Raw genomic sequence first — 19463 nt, 5'->3', positions numbered from 1 at the left:
TCTGAACGATTCTATTTCTGTGACCTTCAATAAAGAGCAACACTAGGTGACAGAAGGTAGATCCGTGATTCCAGGGCGTGGGGGTGGGAAAAGAAGATCAGCTACAAAGGGACATGAGGGAAATTTGGAGGCGGAGCACGATAGAAGTGTTTATATCATGATTATGGTGGAGGTTATACAGCTGTATGCATTTGTCAGAACTCATCAAATTGTCCCCTAAAAATGATGAATTTTATTGGTATGTAAGTTATACTTCAAAAAAGCTGTTTAAAAGAAACTAAAGGAATGGGGGAAAGAATATTGTATACATGCCAACATAAAACCAGTAGTCAGCATTAATATAGGCAAGGTAGACTTAAAAAAAAAAATGCAATGCAGTGAGACAAGAAAACACAAGGTCAGGGCCTGGAACCCACGTTGATAATGTTGCTCAGTTGAGCACTTACAGCTAGCTGCAAGCACTTGAAGAACAGGAGCCGCTTCTAGCTGGGAAATGGACTGATGCTTGAGAAACAGTTCCTTTCACGTATGGGCATAGGAGGATTGTTGTGCAGGGAAACAGAGGTTAATTCAATCTGAACAGATTCCGTGAAGCATTCAGGGGCATGGAAAGAATATTTTTTAAAAAACACAACAGCTTTGACTTTGTTTTAACAATGTTTCTCCTCTCCATGGGACAATGAGTCTTTTCATTTAGCTCTAGCAAGGGGGTGGGGGAAGGGAGAGAGAAGACTGCTCTGACCCTCTTAGCCTTGGGTTCTTCTAAGTATCCCCGTTCCAAGTAAATTGTCAGGCGAGTAGAATCCCACCAGAGCCAACAGGATGTGCTGTAGGCCTTGAGAGGAGAGGCCTGGCCCTGTGAGAACACCCTGTGTGACCTCAGTTAACTGGTGACTTCTCTCTCTGGGTTTTAATTAGTCAGCCGTAAAATGAGAGGCGTGGCCTGAGAACAGTGTTTCTCAACCTAAACCAGGCCACAGGCCAGCACAACCCTGCGATCCTAAAGGAGGTTGGGCATGACTTTCTACAAGGTGGTAAACTCTGCCTCTGGACAAGAAGAGAAAGGGGGTAGGCCGTTACTATTTTTTAAGTGCCTACTATGTCCCAGGCAGTGACCTGGGCATTTTGTATATTATCATCTCGTTGGATCCCTACAATCCTTCTGTGAGGAGGATGAGTTCCCAATTTTATGAATGGGACACTAAGAGGGGAAGACACTCTCCAAGGCCTGAGAGCTAGCGAAGGGACAAAGCCAAACTTCTATCCCTGCCATCTCCCTGGCCTGAGGAACTCAGATTCTTATCACAGCCAGTGCCTCCCTCCATGCTGGTCCCTTGGCCTAGAAGCCCTACATGAACCAAAATCGCATGCATTCCTCAAGGCTCAGTTCACTGTGTTACCCACTCTCTAAAATGTTCTCCAGTTTCCCAGTACGGATTGACTTCTCTATACACCCCGAATAATGGGTTTGTTGTCTGCTCTAGCTCTTGGTTTCTTTTTCTTGCTACTAGATCTGTCTCCCTGCCTCATCTGTGAGCTGTTCCTTGGGACCATACCTTGTCATTGCTGTATCACCCATGTGCCTGGGCCGAATTTTATAAATAAGCTTTTAGAAAATAGACACATGTTGAATAAACACACTTATTGACCAAGAAAAGATCAATAAATGTTGGATCAAACTGGCCCTAGTTCGGCAACTGATAACTGCCAAGTCCCAGCTCATGTCTTTCTCTACATAGGATATTTGCCTAAATACAGGCGACCCCAGTGGCTGTCTCCTATGATGGGAGGACCCCCTCCCTCAAATTTCTCGGCCAAGTTAAATATATAATTTTAAAAGGATGTAGATGAAATATCAAATATCGAGTCACAGTAACTAATGTATCAACTTAGTCACAAATGCCTATTCAAAACACTTTAAATTACAAAAGAATGTTATCACTTTAGAAGTAAGGCTTTTCTCATTAAAAATTTTCCATAAAACAATGTTTTCAAATGCTTGCCTTTCAAACATCACTATTGTGTCAACAATAAAGATACGTTTTGAGTCTTCTAACGTCTCCACCTGTGTGTAAGTTGTCTGAGACACAGCACTTTCCAGACCCATATGGGATGCTGTCGCTGGAGGTTTTATCTTGGGCCAGCAGATGAGGACAGTGTATCTCTGCAACTTATTCACTCATTGTGTTGTTCTTTAAAGGACTGTATCCAGCATCATCCAATCCTTGCAACTGGGAAATTGTGCCCTCAAGAATAATTACAAAATCTGAGTTGATTTTTTTTATTGTTTTGGTATGTATCTAGATGTATCCAAAGGTAGCACATTGATTGAGAACATTTTGAATATTGTGTGTCTTCCCCAAACAGCACTTTGTTCAAAATATTTGCTAGATTCCCTGTACTTTGAGAGATTTTGCAAGGACTCAAATATAGGGCAATTTCCTCTCTTCTAAGGAATAATTTTTTGGGGGGAAAAACCCTCCCCTCATATTTTGGTATATATGGTCATTCCTTCCATATCTTTTTTTCCCTTCCATGCACTCAAGCACCAAGTCCTGCCATTTTTTTCTCAGTGATGTCACTCATGTCTTCTTCCCTTTCCATCCATACCGAGGTCACAGCCCTAGACCTTATTCCCATCACAGAGACCACTGGCAGCTACCCCCCCCAATATCTTCCTTCCTCTCCTTCCTTGGTAACACTCCCACTTTTTACGTGGACATGTGACGGGTAGAATAAAGACCATGGCTCCCAGTCCTCCCTTCTCGCCTGTGTGACTACATGCTGGCCAGTGAATGGCAGTGGTCATGGTATGTACAACTTCTGAAAAGTGTCCTAAAGAAGGGATGGGGAACTGGCCTCCTTGCTTCCTGCCTTCCTGCTAGCTGGAATGAGAACATCCTTGCTGGATACCCAGCAGTCATGTTGAACCATGACCTATGATGGAAATGGAAGCCACGCTGCATGGTAAAGCGAGGCACAGGAGTGGGGGTCCCTGACCTCGCTCTCACTTTGGACTCACCGCCTCCAGGCTTCTAGAACGCAAGACAGAAATAAACTTCCTTCTTGAAGCCACCGTTATTTCAGTTTTTTTCTGTAAGTTGGAACTGAACATTAGTCCTAATTAATAGACTGTTTCCAAGTCTCTCCTATTGAATCCATCTAGCACCAGTGCTGAATTCAATCTTCCCAACACACTATCATGCTCGCTTATCATGTTCCTGCTCAAAAACTGCCAGCGACTTCCAACTTCCACGTGCCAACACGGTAAAATCTAGATTCCTTAGTTTAGCATTTCAAAGCCCTGTCATCTGGCCCTGTGTTATAATGCTGACGTCAACAAGTCCCCCCAGCCACCCCCCCAACACACACACACACACACACACACACACACACACACACACACACAGGGCTGAGACTGGTAGCTGGGTCCTTCAGGTGCCGAGATCGGTGTGCTCTCCGGGTTGGGCCCCCACTCCCTCTCACCACTGACCTTGTCACTACCACCAATTTCTGACAAGGGCCCAAGCACCTGGGATCCAGCCCAGCCCTGCCTTTCCCTCCGAGTCCCCTTCAGGGTCCTGCCAGGTAAGGCAGTGATGGCCGTCTGCCAAGCGACATGGCAGGGTTCAAACATGACCTCACAGTCTGGAGCTCCAGGTGGCAACTGGTCCCTTGGAAGGGCCTTTCTGGCACTGTTTACTAGCAACAGTGACGACATGCTCCGCTCTCCTTGGCGCTTCAGCCTCCCTCTTCCCATGATCCTCCCGAGCTATTCTCACAGTGGGAAGCAGGGCAACCCTCCTGAGCTTCCCTAAAGATGGGGAGTCCCAGGAAAGGGTTCTCTTGAACACAGGTGCTGCAGACCAGAGGGCAGTGGGTCCCGGGGAAAGCGCTAGAGACCCTCTGACCCACCTGACTGGTCTTAAACTCCAGCACTCATCCCTGAGGCTTAGCATGTCCTCTGTCACTGCCTGCCCAGCTTCATGCCCAACACCTGGTGCCCACCAGCGTCGACACCCATCACACCCTGTGGCCTGTTTTTCCTGAGACCTGAGCCTGTCTCTACCCCTTTCTCCAGCCACACCCCTGCCTTACTCCTTGCCTTCTTTAAGGCACCAGTCAGAGCTGTTTCGAGGAAAATTGTTCAATCTCCTTCTACAACTTCCAAAGGCCCTCCTATTCCTTTGCTGTCTCTCAAGGAGCAATCATCTATTTCCTTTTCTTTAAATCTTGGGCCTCATTACAACTACCTCTTGCTGAACAGAGATACCTGGTGCTTGCTGGTAAGAGCCCAGGGCCTGACAACCATGGGAGGGTATCTTGGAGGTGGACTCTGCTATGGCGTCTCCAGTGAGTGAGCTCAGGCCACAGTGGTTCCAGTTTGCCTGGGTCTGGATGCTAGGAGCAAGGAAACCTGAAGCCCTGGTTGACAAAAAAGAGAGTCCTGGCAACTGGGAGGCCTCAGGCTGAATTCTATGGCAGGAATAAAAGTATGGACGGGTAGTGAAGAGCCACAAATCTCTGCATTCTCAAGGGGATTCTGAGGGACCAAGTTTCAGGGGCGAAGAGGAAACTTTCCAGGCCATAAACCCATTTTGGTATCTTGACGTGGTTTTATGAAGCTGTCCCTTAGAGAGCAGGTAGGCAGAGCTGGGCAGGAGTGGCCTCCAGAATGGAAAACCCCAGTTAACTACATGTGGATTATCTGCCACCTTCGTGTATTTGTGGAGAGGCTATCTTCCTGAGTTGGGGAGGAGGTGACTGCTCATAGGAACTCCTTGCTTTCTCTGGAAAGAGAGGTAATGGAACTCACCAGGTAGCTTTAGGATGTGCCTGGAACTGTTCTAAGGACTTTAATCCTCACAGCCCTGTAGGTATTAACATCTCCATTTGACAGATGAGGAAACTGAGGCATAGAGTAGTTGGGTCACTCCAAGGTTACCAACCTGTGAGCTTCACAGCCAGGGTTTGAACCTAGGCAGGCTAATCCCAGATTCTATGCCCTTGACCACCGACCCCTACAGCCTCCCCTCTCCTGGAAGGCCCGCCCATTCAATACACTTGGTGCAGATGCATCCTGGTCCCCTGATTTATGACAATTTGGAACTTGGTCAAATGGGTTGGTTCAGGGTGGGGGTCTGTTCCTGAGGCGCTACCTTCCCGGATGTCCAGTCCTGGAGACCTTAACGAGAAGAGGGTCCCCGTTTTTCTGTCTCCTCCCCAAACTGTCCTCGTGGGTTTCCAGCAACTACCACAAAATGCCCTCCCCCTTCTCTCCCTTCTCCACAATGGAGAGACACCGGAGGGAGGACCAAGAACAAAATCCAGATGACACGGCATTAAAATACCAGCCGACCGAGGGGAGAAACGCGACTCATCTGGCCTGTCTGTAGGACAGGAATCACCCTGGATGTGCCCGCTCAACAAGTCTCCCCCCCACCCCCACCCCCCCGGGGCCGCGGGAGCCCAGGTCGGGAGTCCCCGCGGCGGGGCACAGCGCCCCCACGGGGCACTGCGGGCTGGCGGCCGTACCGTGCGCCCCGAGCAGGGAGCGCGCCCCGCTCGCCCGGCCGGGCTGGCCTGACTTCTCGCCGCCCGGGGATCCGGGCAGCGCCGCCCTCCGCTCGTGCCGGCCCCGCGGGGTCCGGAGCGACGGGTCCCGGGGCGGGAGGGGGCGCCTGGCCGCAGGGGCCGCGCGGAGCCGCAGGGGCCGGGGCGAGGCGGGCGCGCAGGCCTGGGGGCAGCGGCCGCGTGCGCCCGTCCGCCCGAGCTCTGCGGGTCTGTCTGTCGGTCCGTCAGGCGGTCGGCCGGTCTGTCCGCGCCTCGGGGCAGCCGGGGCCGTGCACAGAGCCCCGGGGAAAGCGCACCCCGCTCACCTGCAGCCGCTGCCGCGGGCGCCTGGACAGCAAGACGGGCGCAGCCACCCGGGTCTCCGTCGTCGGCCTCCTCGGCACTCGGAGAGGCGCGGTTCTCCTCGGGGGTCGCTCGTGGGAGCCGCGGCCGCTGTCTCCTCCTTCGCCGCTTCCTCCAAGTCCCATCCCAGAGCGCTCCCCTCGCTCGCTGGCTGCCTGCGAGGCTCGGGGCCAGCGCGGGAGGGCGGCGGGGAGGCGGCGCCGCGGCGAGGGTGGGGAGCGGGCCGGGCGGAAGGAGGGGTGTCGTCTTTGGGGATGGGGAAGGCGCGGAGAGGGAGCGGCCCCACCCTGCGGGCAGCCCCGGAGGTGGGCACCCCGACCGTGCGCCCTGCCTGCCGCCACCCCGCTCCGCTTGGTGCCTCCGCCAGCCCAGGCGGGATTCGGACTCCAGGGGTCCGGACCGCAGACTCCGAACAACAGAGGCTTTGGGGGACTTGGCGGGGTGGGGTGGGGGTGGGGGGAGAGCATCTCATGCGGGAAGGGAGGCCTGGCAGGGGTACTCTATCCTGAACTTGGGGTCATGATCTGCAGGAAGCATCCACCGATGATGGTGATGAAGAAAAAGTGGTGAGAATTGAGCTAATTGGGGACAAGTGCCAGGACCTGTCTTGGCAGTGCCCAGAACACCCCACCAGTGTCAGTTCGTATTAACAGAACGTCCACTGGCCGGGGACCAGACCAGGCCCGGGGGTGGGGAGGGGAGTAAGGACGCCAGGACACAGAGGAAACAAAGTTCTTACTCGGAAGGAGCAGAGAAAGTCTAGTTCAGACAAGACTTTTGAAATTATGCGCCAAGATATTTGCAACTTTGTAAGGTGGGAGAACATGACCTTAGAGGTCGCCGCAGAACTTTGGAGGGATGCAGATGACAGGATTGGGCAGTGGCAGGGAGAGGACCTGGTATGACCAGCGTGGGTGAGTGGGCAATGTACATCAGGCCAGCACATCTCCTAATAATGGCTCCAAAACTCTGTCCCCAAACCACTAACCCAACGCACCCAGGCCAGGTTTTAACAAGCTAAGGGGGAGAGGCAGCAGAACTAATGAGTTTCAAAACGTTTGGAGGTGCCAGAGTCTGATAATTTACGTCCTCTTGGCTGCCTTTACTCCTAACCATCACTCCTATTTTATGATCGAGTTGGTTTCTGGAATATAAATGAACACCAGGGACAAGATCAATTTCTCAGAAAAGCTCCAGGGGTGGGAAGTAAAAATTCTAGTCATAAAGCAAGGGGTTAACATACTCAAGCCATCAGGCAACTCCATGGTGCCATAATGCAGACAAAGACTCTTGTATCCATGTTCCCTTGTTCCCCTAACCCCCCCCTTAGGCCCACCAGGCACTCTTGGCTGCCTGCGCAGATCAGAAATGGTTACTTTGTATGTCTTTGGGAGGAGGTAGGTAGAGGTCAGAAAGCAGAGGAAAGTCTTCAGGAAATGTTTGGTCTCTGAAGTCTTGGATCCCACAGAAGAAAATTTTCTGAGTCTGGGCCAGTGAAAATCCCTTAGGAGCTGGGGAAGTTGAGTTGCAGTTTATGGAAACTTGCATTTAAAATGTGTTGCCTTATTCCAAGACACCAGTATGATCCAGTAATTTACCAAGAGAACAACAGCAATTCCGAAATCCTTCCAAATTTTAAGGAATTGTAAGTAAGTAACTGATTCCAGGGACTCTAGGATATGCCAACTAAAGTGGGTGTTTTTCTCCAGGGAATTCTAACAGAATTCTTCAGAATAGGAAATCTCTTTACGAAGCACTCCTGGGGCCAAGTCAAATGGGTCAATGAGTTGTTCTACCTTGTGGAATGATCCTCAGGTCTGCCAGAAAAAATGAAGCATAAGTGAGTTCAATGTCCTGAAATACAAAGTCAGAAAAAATAATGCCTTCATTTCCCAGTTACCTTTTTGGTGAATGCAAGTTGATAACAACAGAGGCTCTTGGGCAGAGCCCAGATTTGCCTTTTCTGCCAGAGGCCTTGCTACCAGCTTAGTGTACAGAGAATCTTATTCAGAAGTGTGGGTTTAAGATTTTCAGTTCTCATGCGGGCAATTGTACGCATGCAGACAAGAATGAGGGCGTGTAGAAAGTTCAAGAGTCAGTTGGAATGGATAGCTGTCTAAGTTCATTACACCTGGTAGCTCTACCGGGTCCAAATCTCAGTTCTCTTTTTCCACATGTGGTCTATTGTGGCGTAAGGACTGGGGTGGGGGACATCAATTGACCCAGGCCTCACAATCATGACTAACCTAATAGAGACTTTTGACATGAATTCATCTCTTCCTTATAAACCATTAAAACTTTCTGTTTTGTTTCATTTTGCTTCCTAGAGGGCAGATTGAAATTAGACTATTAAATGGAAGGGGACCAGAAACCAAAGAGCAGACAGGTTGGTTCACAGACCCACAAGCTAAAACAGACCTTGTATTGAATGGGTGAGGAGAAGTGTAGAATTGCAGTCTCACCTCAGTTGCACTGTGTTTCTCAAGGTGACTGATAACGTTTGAGTCCCATGTAAAATGTTGGCGCTCCCCTCCTCTCATGAAGAGGAAGGGCAGGACGTCTTACCTAGGAGACATTCCCCCTTGGGCCAGCTGCCGTTGGTTGGGGCTGGAGGTTAAGAAGGGAGCACTGCGAGGTGGTGGCTGGGTTTCTACTCCAGCCCGGGACAGCACTTCCTTCTGGATGCCCCATCAGCGTGGACAGCCGGTTCCATGTCCAGAAGATCCTTCTTGAGGACAGGCTGGCTGATGGTACTGCTGTCCCAGATAGAATGATTTCTAAAAAACAAAAAAAGTACTCTCCCATCTTGGAAAGACAAGATGAAAGTGATCAGGAAAACACTATAGCAAGTCAAAATTTTATTTAGGAAAACAATATACTATTCAAAGAGGACTCAGATGTTTGTATGTGATCTTGAACTTGGGCCATTTGCTCCTGAGGGCAGGGACCAGGCCTTCTGCTTGTTTTCAGATATTGCCCTATGCCATGCGTGGAAGGGACTGGGCTGTCATGGCCTGAACCTGGAGTTCAGAACCTTGTAATGTTTGGGAAATCAGGTTGATGAGGCTATGTATCAAAAATGAGATAATAGCAGGGAGTGGGGAGTTTCAATGCATAGGCAAGAGTGAGTGGAAATCTGACTTGTTTTCTTGGATATTGGCAAGGCTAAAACACTGCCTATCTTCCTGGAAACTGGTTCCCCTTTTGAGCAGAGGATGGACCTGCTAAGCATGGCAGCATCACTCCACTGCTTCTTTCATCCTTAAACCTAGGAATGGGTACAAAGTGGTCTGCCCTTAGAGGCCAATAGCCTTGGGGCGCCTGGGTTGCTGAGTCAGTTAAGTAGTTAAAAATAAAGCGTCTGCCTTCGGCTCAGGTCATGATCCCGGCATCCCAGGATGGAGCCCTGCATCGGGCTCCCTGCTCAGGGGGGAGCCTGCTTCTCCCTGTGCCCCTCACCTGACTCGTGCTCTCTCTCTCTCTCTAAAAATAAATACAATCTTTTTTAAAAAAGCCAATAGCCTCATACCTGTGACACACAACTGACTACCTTCTCTCAATGCCATTAATAAATCGATGTCTACATTGGTTGCCTGGTGTGAAATCAGATCGCACAATACTCAGGCAATGACTATGTGTATCTGCCCTACAAAATCCTCCAGGATGCTGGCAGAGCTCAAAAATGGCGACTCAAGAATAACAAAAATATCAGAAGTCAGGACTTTTCCATGTTCTTTCTTGCTGAAGAAAATAACTGGGATGTGGTTATTACTGGGGTTCAACAGAAAGGGAAACACTACAGATAGTCCAGTGGAAAGAATAAGGCAATGCACTGCAGAGAGCTGCAATAAATCCTAAGATGGAGAAAAATAAGATGTAGTGAAATAAAGTGAACAATTTCACTGGGAGAGCAGTCTTTGAAAAGAAGCAATGGAAATGTCTTGACTCATTTAAAACAAGAATTGACAAAGCAAATCCCGAGAACAGAAAGTGCCAGAACATTACTGGCTACATGTGTACTGTATGTGTAGAGAAAGAGGTTGAGAAGACGATGCAATAACCAAAATTTTAGAGTTGAAAATTTTCTTAGTTAGAGCAAAATGTCTAAGACACCTCAGCATCCCTGGCCAGGCCTAATGAGAGAGCCCTGCCTAGCACTGCTTCACCTTTAGCTCCAGCCTATGCATGGGGGCAGAAAAATATTGTCAGAACCATTTCTGAAAATCAAATACAGGCATACCTCAGAGATACTGTGAGTTTGATTCCAGATCGGCGCAATAAAGCAAGTATTACAATAAAAGGAGTCGAGTGAATTTTTTGTTTTCCCAGTGCATATAAAAATTACATTTTTAGGGGCGCCTGGGTGGCTCAGTCGTTAAGCGTCTCCCCTTGGCTCAGGTCATGATCCCAGAGTCCTGGGATCGAGCCCCGCATCGGGCTCCCTGCTCAGTGGGTGGCCTGCTTCTCCCTCTCTCACTTCCCCTTCTTGTGTTCCCTCTCTTGCTGTGTCCTCTGTCAAATAAATAAATAAATAAAATCTTTAAAAAATTACATTTTTTAAAAAAATTTTTATTTAAATTCAATTTAAGTAACATATAGTGTATTATTAGTTTCAGGGGTAGAACTCAGTGATTCATCAGTTGCATATAGTACCCAGTGCTCATTACATCACGTGCCCTCCTTAATGCCCATCACCCACTTACCCCATCCCCCACCCACGTCCCCTCCAGCAACCCTCAGTTTGTTTCCTATGGTTAAGAGTCTGTTATGGTTTGTCTCCCTCTCTGGTTTCGTCTTGTTATATTTTTTCTTCTCTTCCTCTATGATCCTCTGTTTTGTTTCTTAAATTCCACATATCAGTGAAATCATATGGTATTTGTCTTTCTCTTATTTCGCTTAGCATAATACCCTCTAGTTCTATCCATGTCGTTGCAAATGGCAAGATATCATTCTTTTTGATGGCTGAGTAGTATTCCATTGCGTGTGTGTGTGTGTGTGTGTGTGTGTATATATATACACATACCACATCTTCTTTATCCATTCATCTGTTGATGGACATCTGGGCTCTTTTCATAGTTTGGCTGTTGTGGACGTTGTTGCTATAAACATCAGGGTGTGGGGCACCTGGGTGGCTCAGTTGGTTAAGTGTCTGCCTTCGGCTCAGGTTGTGATCCCAGGGTCCTGGGATCGAGCCCCACATTGGGCTCTCTGCTCGGCAGGAAGCCTACTTCTCCCTCTCTCTCTACCTGCCGCTCCTCCTGCTTGTGCTCTCCCTTCTCTGTCAAATGAATAAATAAAATCTTAAAAAAAAAATCAGGGTGCAGGTGCCTCTTTGAATCACTATGTTTGTATCCTTTGGATAAATACCTAGTAGTGCAATTGTTGGGTCGTAGCTCTATTTTTAACTTTTTGAGGAGCCTCCATACTGTTTTCCAGACTGGCTGCACCAGTTTGCCTTCCCACCAACAGTGTAAGGGGGTTCCCCTTTCTTTGCATCCTCGCCAACATCTGCTCTGTCCTGACTTGTTAATTTACATTATGTCTAAAAAATGTACATAACTTAATTTAAAAAGATTTTATTACTAAAAAATGCTAACCATCATCTGAGCTTGCAGCAAATTGTAATCACTGATCACAGGACTCCAAAAGAAAGAAATAGATAAATTGGAATTCATCAAAATTAAAAGCCTTTGTGCCTCAGTGGACACCATCAAGAAAAGACAACCCACAGAATGGGGAAAATCTTTTGCAATCATAGACTGATAGGAGACTTGTAGCTAGAATATATACAATTTAATAATAAAAATACAGCCCAATTTATAAATGGTCAAAATTTCTGAATAGACATTTTGGCAAAGAAGGTATTTAAATGGTGAATATGCAAGTGAAAAGATGCTCAATATAATTTGCCATTAGAGAAATGCAAATCAAAACCACAAGACATCACTTCACACCCACCACAATGACTATAATAAAAAGGCCTGGCAAAAGCGGTTCTACCAAAACCTGCAGGCCAGCACCTGCCCCTGCACCAGCCCCGTTCCCATGGCCCTGCCACGAAACAATGAGAGAGACAGTTCTTGGCAGGCTACCGCCCCAGGGTACTGCACAAAAAGCAGACTGAAACACACCCCATTCTTCCTGTGAAAAAGGCCTATTTACTTGTCCTGGAACTTCAGCCCATGGGGCAGGCTTCAGGTTTACCACACTTCCAGAGGCTATGGAAGCACTCTCAGGGAATGTAGGCTGGGGGGACACTCTCCCTTGGCCTCACTATAGCTTGTCTGTACCACCCAGCAAGCAGCTTATACACTTGTCTGGAACCCCAGTTTTTGCAACTGTCACAAAGAGAGCACCTCCAGATCACCTGGGCTGGAGGCCAGCAGAGTTTACAATCCTGGTCTCACAAGTCTGTATATATTTGTATATCTTAAAAGCGGCTGCCTGAGGGACCAGCTTCCAAGCAACCTGAGACTAGGTGCTGAGGGAGATCTCTCCCTCTGGAACACTCACAGGTCTTGGCATTGTCTTAATAACTGGGACCTATCAAGAATAAGTCAGGCTGCTTAGAGAATCACAAAGTTTTAAGAGACAACCAAAAGCTAGGGCAAGGTTCAACAAACAGTTTCATCTCCTACACAAGACCACTCCTTCAGGATGGAGAGGTGGTGGTTTCATCTAATACACAAAAACAGAGAGTCAAGCACAATGAGGAAACAGAGGAATGTGTTATAAATGAAAGAAAAAGATACAGCTTCAGAAAAAAACCTTAATGAAACAGAACTAAGTAATTTACCTTATAAAGAGTTCAAAATAATGGTCATAAAGATGCTCACTAAGCCTGGGAGAAGAATGCATGAACACAATGAGAACTTCAACAAAGAGAAAATTTAAGAAAGTACCAAACAGAAGTCACGGAGAATACAATACAATAACTGAACTGAAAATACACTAGAGGTGCTCAATGACAGCAGACTGGATGAAGAAGAAAGGATCAGCAGTCTAGAAGACAGGGCAGTGTAACTCACCCAAACACAGCAGCAAAAAAGAAAAGAGAATTTGAAAAATTAAGATCATTTAGGGGAACTATGGGATAAAATCGAGTGGAAGAACGTTCCCATTATAGGGGTCCCAGAAGGAGAAAAGAGAGGGAAAGAAGCAGAAAACTCATGTGAAGAAACAATGGCTGACTTCACATTCTTCTCAAATGCACATGAAAAAAGATGGGAAATAACAAGTGTTGGTGAGGATGTGGAGAAATTGGAACCCTCGTATGTTGCTGGTGGGAATATAAAGTGGGGCAGCCACCATGGAAAACATTTGGGCAGCTTCTCAGAAAGTTAAACATACAGTTATCACATAACCCAGCCATTCTACTCCTAAGTATATACCCAAGAGAAACGAAAACATATGCCTACACAAAATCTTGTACAAAAATGTTCATCACAAAATAATCCATAATAGGCAAAAAGTGGAAACAACCCGGGGCACCTGGGTGGCTCAGTCAGTTAAGCGTCTGCCTTCAGCTCAGGTCATGATCCCAGGGTGCTGGGATCGAGCCCCGCATCCGGCTCCCTGCTCAGTGGGGAACCTGCTTCTCCCTCTCCCTCTGCCCCTTCCCCTGCTTGTGCGCACGCTCTCTCTCTCTGTCAAATAAATAAATAAAATCTTAAAAAAAAAAAAAGTGGAAACAACCCACCAAGTGATGAACGGATAAGTAAAATGAATGTCATTCTGCAATACAAAGGAATGACAGACTGATACAAGCTGCAACATGAATAAACCTTGAAAACATGCCAAGTGTAAGAGCCAGTCACCAAAGACCACTTGCTGCATGATTCTAGGTCCAGAATAGGCAGAACCATTAGAGAGAAATAAATTGCCTTGAGCTGGGAAGGTTGGGGGTAGGGATGGGGAGTGATCATTTATGGGTATGGAGATTCTTTTGGGGGTACTGAAAATGTTCTAAAACTGGTTGTGGGGATGATTGTACATCTCTGAATAATATTAACTACCATTAAATTGCAGACTTTGGGTCAGTGAATTGTATGGCATGTGAGTTACATATTAATAACACTTCGGTGTATGGGACTCATTTTAATTCTGAGTCTCCATGCAATTATTTTGGTCTCTTTTTGAACCAGACTGCTCCTCTTCTTCATTTGCACACCCTGTTTTGAATGCTCTTTTTCCTGGAACCAGGTCTCTCACACGTAGGCAGGAATGGCTTCTTGTTCTACTCCTCAGCTTCCTCGCCTGTTTTTTCTGATTATTCTCTGGCTCTTGCTTTCCACTGCCGGACTCACCTACTGGTGAGGACTTTTGTACTCATCTACTATGGTCCCCCTCCAAACCACGGGGAAATTCACATGGCTTTACTAGAAGAATCTTGTGATATTCTTGTAAAGGATTAAAGGCAAACATGCTTTATCACACATAGTTTCAGGAGTTTTGTTTAAATCTCAAGAGCCCAGGAAGTGGATGAACACATCAACTGTACTTTGGTGGCATAGTATCTGTTCAGAATTTTGCCCTGTATACCCAAGGCCTCAGAATTCCGTAGGGTCTCGGATTTGGTTACCGAGTGCTTTAACAATACACTGATCTACTGGGAAGGGGAAAGGAAGTTCTGAGGGAGAGGGACATCTAGCAACTTAACTTGTCATTCAGAGCCCTACTGAATTAAGCTCACATATAAAAGGAATTTGATCTCAAGAATAGTGTGAGCTAAGAATGCTGTTTTCTTTTGATTTCAAATTGAAGTAGAGCATTAGCTAGCCTGTCTTAGCTGCTCTTTGATCTTTCTTCAGAGATCAAGCCTTTGATTACTGTGTTGCTGTTTTTTACTTATCACCTTTACAACCTTTTCCTAGAAGTCAGGAGGCCCACCCCCCAAATTACACACTACAGCACCTGTTGAGTTGGTAGGGTTTTCTGGAGGAGTGACCCTCTCTTTGTTTCCTCTCATGGTCAATAGAAATGACATGTTTTCCGAGAGGGCTCTTCTGGGAGAAGTGGTCTCTGTGGAGCTTGAGCCCCACTGAGCTGTTCTTAAGAAATTGTCACAATTGGGGTGCCTGGGTGGCTCAGTCGTTAAGCATCTGCCTTTGGCTCAGGTCACGGTCCCAGGGTCCTGGGATCGAGCCCCGCATTGGGCTCCCAGCTCGGCGGGGAGTCTGCTTCTCTCTCTCCCCCTCCCCCTGCTTGTGTTCCCTCTCTCGCTGTCTCTCTCTGTCAAATAAATAAATAAAATCTTTAAAATAAATAAATAAAATCTTTTAAAAAAGAGGTTGATTAATTCAGAATTAAAAAAAAAGAAGAAGAAAAGCAACAGGAACCATAGAGTGTAAGATGTGTGTTGCCTGGGTCACTGGGTATGCTATGGAGGATTGTAAAATGAATACTTCCCAGACTAGTGGGTCATAAAAGCTTCCAGAAGGGAGTTTTTTAAGTTGAGATCCCAAGGATGAATTGTTGGCTTTATTTTATTTTTTTCTTACATTACTTATGTTATTTTTTGAAGGCAACAGGTTTACAATGTTTCCTGGTGCCCCCATACCTGGATTCGCTGTGAAAATGTTTAAGGAAGCTGGCTCTCAGGGTTGCAGATGATAGAGCACATTAAGTTCATAGGACAGAAGAGAGCCTACAGCCCCAAGGGAAAGGACTGCTCTGTTCTGTCTCCTTCTCCTTTGATAGGCGGGAAAACAGACACATTGACACAAGCTTCCTGGGGCAGGGGCAGGGAAGGAAGGTGAGTCTCAAGGCCTCCAACTATTCCTCCAAGACAGTACAAACCAATTATAACACTGTTCTACTTACTCGCATACTAGTCTGAGTTAGAATGCCTGAAATCTTTTTTATTCAGATGTATTTGTTTATTTTTAGGCGGGGTGGGGGGCAGAGGGTGAGGGAGAGAGAATCTCAAGCAGACTCCACTGAGCGGGGAGCCTGACCTGGGGCTCGATCTCACGACGCTGAGATCACCACCTGAGCCGAAACCAAGAGTCAGATGCTTAACCAACTGCGCCACCCGGGTGCCCCTTCCTGAAATCTTAATACGCATATTTTCCTCAACAAAGATAAACCAGTGCAGTTTTAAAATGGTGCCTAATTTCCTCAAAAGCAATTGCTCACTTAAAACAATTAACCACTCTGAAAGTCCCACTGCGTCTGATCTTTCTTCTGCCTGAATCAATTCTTTATAAGAATTAAAAGCTGATATTTGCAGAACACTTCCCAGTCTAATAGGAAACTGACAGCTTTACTTGTGTAATACAAACCTCAAGATAAAGATCCACCCCGGGTTTACAAAGTTCACATGGCTTTTCGTGACATGCTTGCCTTATTGGGATGTATTCCTTTCAGTTAGTGGAAGTCAACAGTTGCTGGTAAGAAGTGAGAGGCATGTACAGAATTCTGGGATTCTAGATGTCTTAAAGATACACAACACCCACTTACATGGACTCAATTGGCATTTAAAGCCTGGCTCTGCCAATAACTGGTGTGACTTGGGACCAGTTCTCTTCCTTTAGAAGTCTCATTTCCTCATCTGTACAATGCAGATGAAGCTCGTATGTATGAAGGGTTTAGCACAATGGCTGGCACATCGGAAGGGCTCAGTAAATGGTAAATGTCATTCCACTTGATCTAAAGGTGGAAGTCACAGGGCTGGAGACTGATCAGATATGGGGAAGGAAAGGGGGAAAGAGGAACAAGGCAGAGGAGCTGTGATTTATCTCCAAGTGGCATGACTGGGACGATGGGGAGGCCATCAGCTGAAACACAAGTCAACAGGAGCAGATTTGAGGAAAGGGAGGCCAATTTCCCATTTGGGGCACAATGAATAGGACATGTCAGTAAGTCATCGAGATCGAGAAAACTGACAGCAGGATAAAAGCAGGGTTAGAGCTGCTCTTTTTATTGAAGGGAGCTCTATGTAGGAAAGAGAAATGTAATTTAAAAAGGCCTAAATTTCAAAGAACTAAAGAAACTTCCAGTGACAGTAAAATAGTGACAAAGAATAATTACAAATACATTCCTTTAGCTAATATGAATACTGGGTGAAAAGCCACAACTCACGAAGGCCACCACACAGGGTCAGAGGGGCATCTTCACCACACAGGACACAGGGTCCTTTGTGCTGTGCCTGGTGGCACAGGGTGCAGATCCATTGTTCCCTTGTCTTCCCACAGCTGGGGGTTTCTTCAGGTGGAGACCACAGGTGGAAGTGTTATTGGCTCTTTAGGTTCCCATGTCCCAAATCTAGGATCCCAGGAATCCGGAACTTACGACTTTTCAAGTTCTGAGTAGGCAGCGGGGGGAGTTGAGATGCCACCACACCGGATGTGGGACTAGCAGGTAGCAGACAAGACAAAGACTCGTTCAATCTGGGCCCTTCCTGAGAGAACTGTGGCTCAAACCCTACATGCTGGCTAAGCGTGCCCAGTCCACCTGGGCTCATCCAGTTCTCTTTCAAACTCGCTTTGCTCTGTTGCAGCAATAGACCCTGGGCATCTCGGCATAGACCAAGGAATACATGTTATAATTTTATTTGCTGAGTTGAAGAGGTTCCCATCTTAGTATGCTTACTTAATAAACAAAAACTGCGTTTGGACTGTAAATGACTTTTTAAAAAGCATGTGTTAAGTTTTAGCTGGGATGAAATAAACACACTTGAGTCCATTACGCTGTTTTAAGCCAAACTCCCCATTCTGAAGCAGCAGCTGTTCTTGCTAATTAGGATCACATCGAAGGGTGGATAGTGCTAAGGCTTTTTCTTTAGATATTTATTGTTATGTTAATCACCATACATTACATCATTAGTTTTTGATGTAGTGTTCCATGATTCCTTGTTTGCGTGTAATACCCACTGCTCCATGCAGTACGTGCCCTCTTTAATACCCATCACCAGGCTGACCCATCCCCCCACCCCCCTCCCCTCTAGAACCCTCAGTTTGTTTTTCAGAGTCCATCGTCTCTCATGGTTCGTCTCCCCCTCCGATTTACCCCCCTTCATTCTTCCCCTCCTGCTATCTTCTTCTTTTTTTTTTTAGTGCTAAGGCTTTTGCCTTGATGTAATTTTTTCTGGGCTGGCCAATGACAGCTTCTCTCTTCTGATGTCTGGGTGCTATAGTCAGCAAGAGGCATGTGTGGGCTTCTGGGCAGGTCACCGATCTGGTTGGCCTCCATACTCCAGAGTCATTTGGCAGAAAACTTGGCCAGTGTGCAGAGACACTTTTAAGTGAATTCCATGGGTGTGGAGACATCCTTGCAAAGCCTTTTCCCTTCCCTTTCAGTCCGAGCTGCCAAAAAACCCATTTTATACAGCTCTAGGCACTGTGTTTGGTGCATGTTAGGTCTGAAGGTGGGGAGCCCTGCGAGGGCTGAGCCTACACTTGATGCTGGCAGTCCTTTTGCATGATTCTTTTGAAACCCTGGCAAAGACACCTGCCCTCTCCCCTCCAGAAGATTAGAGACTGCCTACATAACCAGCAGCGATATTATTTAATGATATTTACATCAGTTTCTAGATGGGTTGCAAAAATGGCACATCTTCTTCAAGAAATGGAAATGTTTTTACAGTCTCATTAGTTTTCCTTGATCAGAAAGGCTCAGTTTGCACAACAGGATTTTATTCTCAAAGGATGACTATTTCAAATGCAATGCATCCCTCTATGGAGAAAACAACTCTAATGGTGACAGTGTCTATACAGATGGTCTAGTGAGATCATTCCTAAGAAGTATTGTTAACGAACTGAGTGTGAAAAGACACATGAAATGAGGAGTGGTTTGGGTAAGCAGTCAAACTAAACAAATATTTAGGGCCAGAACAGAGTAATTAAAAAAAAGGCAGGGTGGTGCAAAAAAGGATGGGAGGGGGAAAGTTTCTTGCATTCTCAGGGAACAGTAAGACAGGGTGGGGGCAGGGACAAGGACACCAGATTTGGAAGAGATACGGCACATGAGGTTTGTGTTGGAAGAAGGTACAGGAAGGGGTGGGCAAGTCTGTTGGCCTTAAAACTCGTCCATACGGCTGGGCATTCTGCAAATCTGACCAGCTTGTTCAGTGGAAGCTCAGTTCCTAGGGTGGACAGACCACATCTAAGCCAACAGGTGTCAGCTTCCTGTTCCCTCTGGCCCAGAGAGCACACTTAAAACTCTCCTACACGGGCTGCCACTTGGTGGGTCCATTGGCACACCTTCTGGCACTGGGCTGGATATCCAAGATCTGGTCATAAGGATCTTGGGAGGGTGGTCAAGATGAAAAAGCCTGAGGTGCTCTCATCAGTAAAGTGACCAAGAGGCGTACAGGCATGGGGGCAAGTGAGGGAATGACTGTAGATAGCAAAATAGAGGAGAAAGGGGTCAGATATTAAAGTTGGACTTAAAATACAGTTAAGAGGGGTATTTAATTGGATTGGTGATGAAATAGAATGAATTGCTGAGTCATGGAATGGGCCCTGCAGGGTCATTTTAATCCACACATCACAACCTGCCCTCGGGTGGCGTTGAGAGGACAGTTCGTGACTCCGTAGAGGTAACTG

At 46.8% G+C, this 19463-nt stretch overlaps 1 protein-coding gene across 3 annotated transcripts in view; it reads right to left on the bottom strand.

Annotated features, from left to right (window-relative positions):
- The window catches only part of MATN2 (matrilin 2), a 129942-nt gene extending 123816 nt beyond the window's left edge, over positions 1–6126 (bottom strand). Inside the window, exon 1 of one of the 3 annotated variants that reach the window (XM_025870890.2) lies at positions 5880–6126. The gene's annotated coding sequence lies outside the window, so the exon portion shown is untranslated. The remainder of the gene's footprint in view (positions 1–5879) is intronic. The other 2 variants (XM_073893007.1, XM_025870889.2) reach the window with 2 other exon arrangements.
- Positions 6127–19463: the final 13337 nt, after the last annotated feature.

The sequence above is a fragment of the Callorhinus ursinus genome, unplaced genomic scaffold (assembly GCF_003265705.2).
Source record: "Callorhinus ursinus isolate GAN/ISIS: 27379988/994484 unplaced genomic scaffold, GSC_fseal_2.0 scaffold5, whole genome shotgun sequence".
Classification (NCBI taxonomy): domain Eukaryota; kingdom Metazoa; phylum Chordata; class Mammalia; order Carnivora; family Otariidae; genus Callorhinus; species Callorhinus ursinus.
This window is presented reverse-complemented; position numbering and strand designations above follow the sequence as displayed.